The 7,100-nt window shown below is 34.0% G+C and overlaps 1 long non-coding RNA gene across 1 annotated transcript; it reads left to right on the top strand.

Moving 5' to 3' along the window:
• The first annotated feature begins 286 nt into the window (after positions 1-286).
• On the top strand, positions 287-4,776 carry LOC109488728. The gene is made up of 3 exons (XR_002141630.2): positions 287-343; positions 1,035-1,146; positions 4,750-4,776. It is a non-coding gene; the product is annotated as an uncharacterized LOC109488728 (long non-coding RNA).
• Positions 4,777-7,100: the final 2,324 nt, after the last annotated feature.

The raw sequence follows: 7,100 nt of genomic DNA on the forward strand, positions 1-7,100 counted from the left end.
TTTAAGTGGACTTCAAGTGGTAGATAGTAAGAAAATAAAAATTTTAACTTCTCACATATGGTTACATCTTTAAAATCTGAAGTCACATCACTTATTTCACATTTGTTTCAATGTTTCAATTAATACCTTATTTTATTTTTTGTATTTTTATGCCAATTCTTGATAATATGAATTCTGAAACTTTCTTGAATTTTTATTATGTATTACCCATACACACAATCCGATTGTGTGACTATTCCTCACTTCCTACTGCTTTTAGTATTGTCTCAGATTTGACTGTGTGGAAGTTCAATACCAGATACCAACTATACAGTGCAATTCTACTTATTGCAATAGCCATGGAGTAAGTAATTTCAATTTTCATTTTAGCAAGATGCTCTGAACAATGCTGTAAAACAGTTCGGAGATTTTTTTAAAAATCATTAAAATGATTTTTGTGCTGCTTGGCATAGTCTATAATTTATAGCTTCAATCTTATTTTCTTTAGAAGTCTTGCCAAACTATTTATTAGAGAAGATAAAGTAGGAACATTTAAGATGATTCTGGATGTATAAAGTGTTTGGTAAATATAAGGGACAAATATGCTATGTGCACTGTGTATTATTATATAACCAAAATGATCTTATTTTCAGAGAAAGAAAGTAGAAATTGGTAAACAGAGGTCATTAGAATTTTCTTTCTAGTCTTGCTTGTTGATTCAGAGTCTTGGCTGTTCTATGAAACAAGCAACTAAGTGATAATTAGTGGCATGTTACTGGTAATTACAGTATTTGGGTCTGCCTATGAAAAGAGTTAAGAAATTTTTAAAAAATTGCTTTGTCAGCAGAAGCTAAATATACTTTCTAAAGTATGGACAATTTCAAGAGAAAATTTGTGAAAATTTATTGAATTTGTCTGTTTAAGTTAAATTCTCTGGAATGAATAAATTCTCTGAAATAAATTCTGTGTTGAATAAGTATAGAATATTCATTGGTCTCTATTGAAAACCATCTTTGTCCATAAAAGACAATTGTTCTATTTTTTGATTACTGCAGGTTTGCAACAATTTAAATCATTGCCAGTGTGAAAAGGGGTTTGATCCTCCCACATGCCTGGAGAAGAAGGGAGAATTTGGAAGTATAGATGATGGGCACAAGGCTCCATCTGGTTAGTTTCTTTCAAATTTCATTAATCAAAGATGATATGTACAAGAAAAAATTAAAGTATAGGTTCCAAACTAGGTTACAAAGCGACTGATACCAACAAACATGTTTTTGTTTTATTTGTAAGATTTTTAAAAATCTAAGACAGAAGTGTGTTCTGTACTTTTCATATCAACAGTGACATGGTTTACTAACAAAATGTGTACCCAGTGTTAGGCAATATAAAAGTAGAAATTCCAGTGCATAAAATCTGACTAGTTCATTTAGATTGTTCCCTTTGGATTGTCTCATACATTTATGGTTTAAAATAGTATTTGTTAGTATTCGTTGTTATATTAATGCCACCAGATTCTTTCAGGTTATCTTTTATTCCTTTTTGGTGCATTGTAAGGACTCCAGTCCAATCTTTTGAACTATCCTCTCTAGAATCTCTCCCCTGGAGCTCCTGAGTAGTATTTTGAGATTAAGCAGCCCTGGATAGGACTCGGGATACCTGGGGGATATTCCCTGGTTGTAGAAGATATTGGAGCCCACCTAGAATAACCTGGGAGCAGAGGCTGTCCACCCTCACCCCCTTTCCTTTTGGCCAATAAATACTGAAACTCCTTGGCAGATTTACTTGAAGCTTGGGTACTTGGGGGAAGGCATACCTAGGGTGACCAACTTTTTACAGAGTTAACACAGAGTTAACACACAGCCATATCAGACCAAAAAAAAAAAAAGGAATAATAGTTTAGCATGTAACATAATTATATACATATTATTTTCACATAAATATGTGTAAAGTTGATATTTATTTAAAATTACATATTCTGTATTATTGATTTTTTTTACATAAATGCTATTATTTAAGTAAAACAACAGTAGAGCTAGTTACCAGTGTCAGTTGATGGTCATTTATACTACAACCAATTAAGCAAATAATATATGTGAGCAAAAATGTAACAATATTTTATAATGAAAATATTTTATAATGTATCCTTTGAAATAGCTTTTTTAAAGCTGTTTTAAAGACTTTTTAAAAAGTCTTTACTGGATATTAAAATTTTGCAGGCTGCCCTATTGTATATTATTAATATTCATAAATGTAATAATTTTCAAAACAGGAATATAAATATAATAGGAAAAATTAAAAGTTTGCCCTATATTTAATAAAGAAGAAAAGTGACAGGATCCTTTCTTTCTTTCCTTTTCTTTCTTTCTTTCTTTCTTTCTTTCTTTCTTTCTTTCTTTCTTTTCTTTCACTAATGAGTCATTGAAGACTACATCAAAAACTAATGATACCCTATATATTGGTAATTGAACTTAATTTAAAATCAATTTTTTAAAATAAAAAAAGGACTTTACATCAGAAACCAGGGATATACTGTATGGTAACTAACATAATACAATAAAAAAAATTAAAATAAAAAAAATTAAAAAAGGATTCTTTCTGTCCTATGATATGGTCAGATATATTTTTGGCTCTTTCTGTGTCATTTTCCAATTATACTTCTCTGTATTGCTTGCTACCTTTTAGACATCCTTCCTTTAAGCAGCAGCAAAATGGAATAGAGCTAAATGTACAATTCCTTTTGACTTGAAGCTCTGCTTTATCAAGAGGCATTTACTGAATTCAAGTGGACCTATCATTCCATTGCGATGGCAATCAGCCAAAGATCTCCCACAAAACCCTTTGAACATGACATACTTGGGTTTTGTTTTTAGTAGACACAGCAGGTTTTTAGACTTGTAGAAATTATTTTGCAGCTCTCCAAAGACATTCAATAGCTTTCTTTCTATAGGTGTCTTCTGGTAGACCAGGTACCTATCAGACAGTTCCTTTGGGTATTTAATTCATCATACAGGTTGCCCATTTCAAAAATGCTCATTATTTTTAAGCACATTATTTTTTTTAAAGATTTTATTTATTTATTTGATAGAGAGATAGCCAGCGAGAAAGGGAACACAGCAGGGGAGTGGGAGAGGAAGAAGCAGGCTCCCAGCGGAGGAGCCTGATGAGGGACTCCATCCTGGAACGCTGGGATCATAGCCTGAGATGAAGGCAGAGGCTTAACGAGTGTGCTACACAGGCGCCCCATTTTTAAGCACTTTAAAGCACATTGGATGCCCTAAGTTAAATCTTTTTTTCTTAGGGAATGTGGTTGAAAGCATAGAGGTAATTTGCATTTGTGAAATCTAAGTTGAATTACAAATAAATTACAATTTTAATAAAGGTACTGTGAAGGTCCTGTTTCATTGCTTGCCATTTTCTAGTTACATTTTTGGAGTTCTGAAGCAATCTTATTTCCAAAAATGTGAGTCATAAGTATAGTCAGTTAATTTTTTTCCCTAGGATTCACAGATTAACAAATTGTTTCAGAGAAACAGCATGCAGATTTCTGTTTTTACTACAACCTTTCTATTTTCCTCCTCAATGTATCTAAAAATTAAAGAAGTACATTCTTATTGTCCAGCCTTTCAAGAACAAGATTTTATGCCAGGCCAGTATTCTAACACATCTCATAGAGCTGGTAACACTAAGAGCCAACTTGTACGCATCCATGTCTGAGAAAGCCATCGCCTTCCCATTTCATAATGTTTTTAAAAATCCCATTACCAGCTTCCGTACATTTTGAGGAACTAAAAGTGACCAAAAGCTTTTTCATCAGGAAAGCCCGTATATCACAGGTAAGCATATCACACTCCATTCAGCGTTGTGTCCAAAGTGTGTAGGATATTTCGCGGGTGAGATCTTTTTCCTTTTCTTTGAAAAGAAGCTTGTAGACTGAATGGGATTTGCAGAAGTTTACGTTTGCACTGCCTGCTAAATATGCAGATCAACAAAGTCTAGTTTGGATTTGAGCAAGAAAACAAAATTTTTTTAATGTTTTCTGTAATTTCATTAAAATCTGTGTAGAAATTAAGAAACTTATTTTAAACTTCATTTTAAAAATCAAATTACCTAAGATCTGGGGGAATATTTTGCTGCCTTATTTACTTGGTAAGATGTGACAGAATCATTGCTACACTTAAAGGGTCAACAGATGTTATAACAATTTTCACATTTTTCTCCCACAGGACATTTTAGTGCAATCTGTGAATCAGGAAATGTAACTTCGCTCGGTTCTGAAGATCAATGAAGGGAATGAGCGATAGGGCAGTGTGTGTTTGTTCCTATGCTGTGCCTAAGCTAATGCTAATTTGCTAGTTATTTTTGTCAGGACATTGGTGTCTTTTGTTGAGAGAAAAGTTGCTGTTGCTTTTTTTTTTAACTTGGGAAGCAAAAAAATACAGTTGATTTAAAAATACTTGCTTATTCATCCAAGAAATTTGAGATTCAAACACCAAATATGCTTTCACATCATCACCTCCACCATACCTATTCCAAATTCTTTTTTTTTAATTGCGATATAACTGATGTATAACATTATACTAGTTTCAGGTGTACAATATAATAATTCAATATTTGTATACATTGTGAAATGATTGCTATAAGTCTAGTTAGTATCCATCACAAACATTGTTATAGGGTTCTTTTTCCTTGTGATGAGAACTTCTAAGGTCTATTATCTTACCAACTTTCTTTTACTTTTTTTTTAAAGGATTTTATTTATTTATTTGACAGAGAGAGACAGCCAGTGAGAGAGGGAACACAAGCACGGGGAGTGGGAGAGGAAGAAGCCGGCTCCTAGAAGAGGAGCCTGATGTGAGGCTCGATTCCAGAACACCGGGATCACGCCCTGAGTCGAAGGCAGGTCCTTAATGACTGCGCCACCCAGGCGCCCCTCTTAGCAACTTTCAAATATGTAATACAGTATTATTTACTATAGTTACCATGCTGTACACGACACTCCTAGGAATTATTTATTTTATAACTGGAAGTTTGTACCTTTGACCCCCTTTGTCCATTTCACTCAACCCTCAACACCACTGGCAACTATCAATCTATTCTACATATCTGTGAGCTGCTTTTTTTTTTTTTCTTAGATTCCACATATTAATGAGATCATACAAATATATTGTCTTAGTGTCTGACTTATTTCACTTAGCATAATGCTCTCAAGATCCGTCCATGCCGTTACAAATGGCAAGATTTCATTCCTTTTTATGGCTGAATAATATTCCATTGTATATAGATATGACCACATTTTTTTATCCATTTGTTCATTGATGGACATTTAGGTTGTGTCCATATCTTGGCTGTTGTAAATAATGCTGCAGTGAACATGGGCAGTGCGTATATAGTTTTGGGGTAGTGTTTTCATTTTCTTTGGCTATATACTCGAAAGTGGAATTGCTGGATCATATGGTAGTTCTATTTTTAATTTTTTAACCTCCCCCTCCATACTGTTTTCCATAGGGGCTGCACCACTTTATATTTTTACCAATGGTGCTCAAGGGTTCTCTTTTCTCCATATTCCCAATACAATCCCAATAGTCTTTCTGGTATACATATTTGAATTTTGGATAAGCTATATCAGGAAGAAATTGAAGAAATGTTTGCAGTTATTAAACATGTACTTATGAAAGATTATCTTCAATCAAATAAATCACTATATGATGTAATGTTGAAAACTCATAGACATCAGTAAAGCACTAGTAACAGTCCGTTTTATACATTAATTTAAATTTTAATATTTATTATATTTATACCATATGTGAGTAAAATGTTTAGTGTTTGGGAATAATGTTGGTAATGATATCCTCTTCACATTTTTGTTTGGTTAATACAATCTCTAACATAATTTGAAGTGGTTATTTTCCATTATAGGTAAAAGCTACTTGAGGGAACAAGATACCACTCCTTCAAAACACCAATTTCCACTCATTTTCTACATTTCTCTGCCTGTGCTCAACATTACTGCCATTGTTTTAACAAAGCAGAATACAATAAGAGATTTGTGCTACAGAGAGGAAACTTAAAGTGAGAGGTAGATATATGTTTACTCTTACTAAATTCAGTGAGTCAAGGGGTGCCTGGGTGACTCAATCATTAAGCGTCTGCCTTCAGCTCAGGTTGTGATCCCAGGGTCCTGGGATCGAATCCCATATCAGGCTCCCTGTTGAGGGAGCCTTCTTCTCCCTCCCCCACTCCCCTTGTTTGTGTTCCCTCTCTCGCTGTCTCTGTCAAATAAATAAATAAAATCTTAAAAAAATAAATTCAGGGGAAAAGTACTCATGTTTCATCAGGAATAATCTAAGATTGTAGGTAGAACAATATAAGGAGAGGTCTACGGATACATTTCAAGGCAGTTTGATGTCTTCCTTTTTTTTTTTCTCATTTTACGCATTACTAAAACCATTTGTTTTACCATTAGAATCACTTGGAGATATGACTGCCAAGAGCATAGTGGCAGCCTCTTAGTCTGCCAACACTGTCTAAATAGTCTTATTAATAGTCTATCGTCCAAAGGCTTCTGAGAGTATATAACACTGCATTTCAAGGGAACTTTCAAAAGATAAATTTTTTATATACAGATTGTCAGACAACTTTATTAGAACAGTTCTCTCAACTGAAAATGATATTTATGAACCTGCTTCCAAAATATTTTCCTAAGTATTGATGCTGCTAGTTTGTAAAGTCATTTCTTAACCAGAAATTACATGTCCAGTTCAAAACACAGGCTAGGAGACAGGAGGCAGCATCAGGAAATGGGAAAAAGGGGCACCTGGGTGGCTTAGTCATTAAGAGTCTGCCTTTGGCTCAGGGCCTGTTCCCAGTGCTCAGGGATCTAGCCCTGCATCAGGCTCCTCTGCTGGAAGCCTGCTTCTTCCTTTCCCACTCCCCCTGCTTGTGTTCCCTCTCTCGCTGGCTGTCCCTATCTCTGTCAAATAAATAAAAACTCTTAAAAAAAAGGAAATGGGAAAGAAATTATATTTAGCCTCAGAAAACCTAGTTTTAACACTTAAATCTTGCGTGCAGAAACTTTGATACCTAGAGCAAGTTATTTAATCTCTATTGTTCTTAAAATTATT

The sequence above is a fragment of the Ailuropoda melanoleuca genome, unplaced genomic scaffold (assembly GCF_002007445.2).
Source record: "Ailuropoda melanoleuca isolate Jingjing unplaced genomic scaffold, ASM200744v2 unplaced-scaffold5926, whole genome shotgun sequence".
Taxonomy (NCBI): domain Eukaryota; kingdom Metazoa; phylum Chordata; class Mammalia; order Carnivora; family Ursidae; genus Ailuropoda; species Ailuropoda melanoleuca.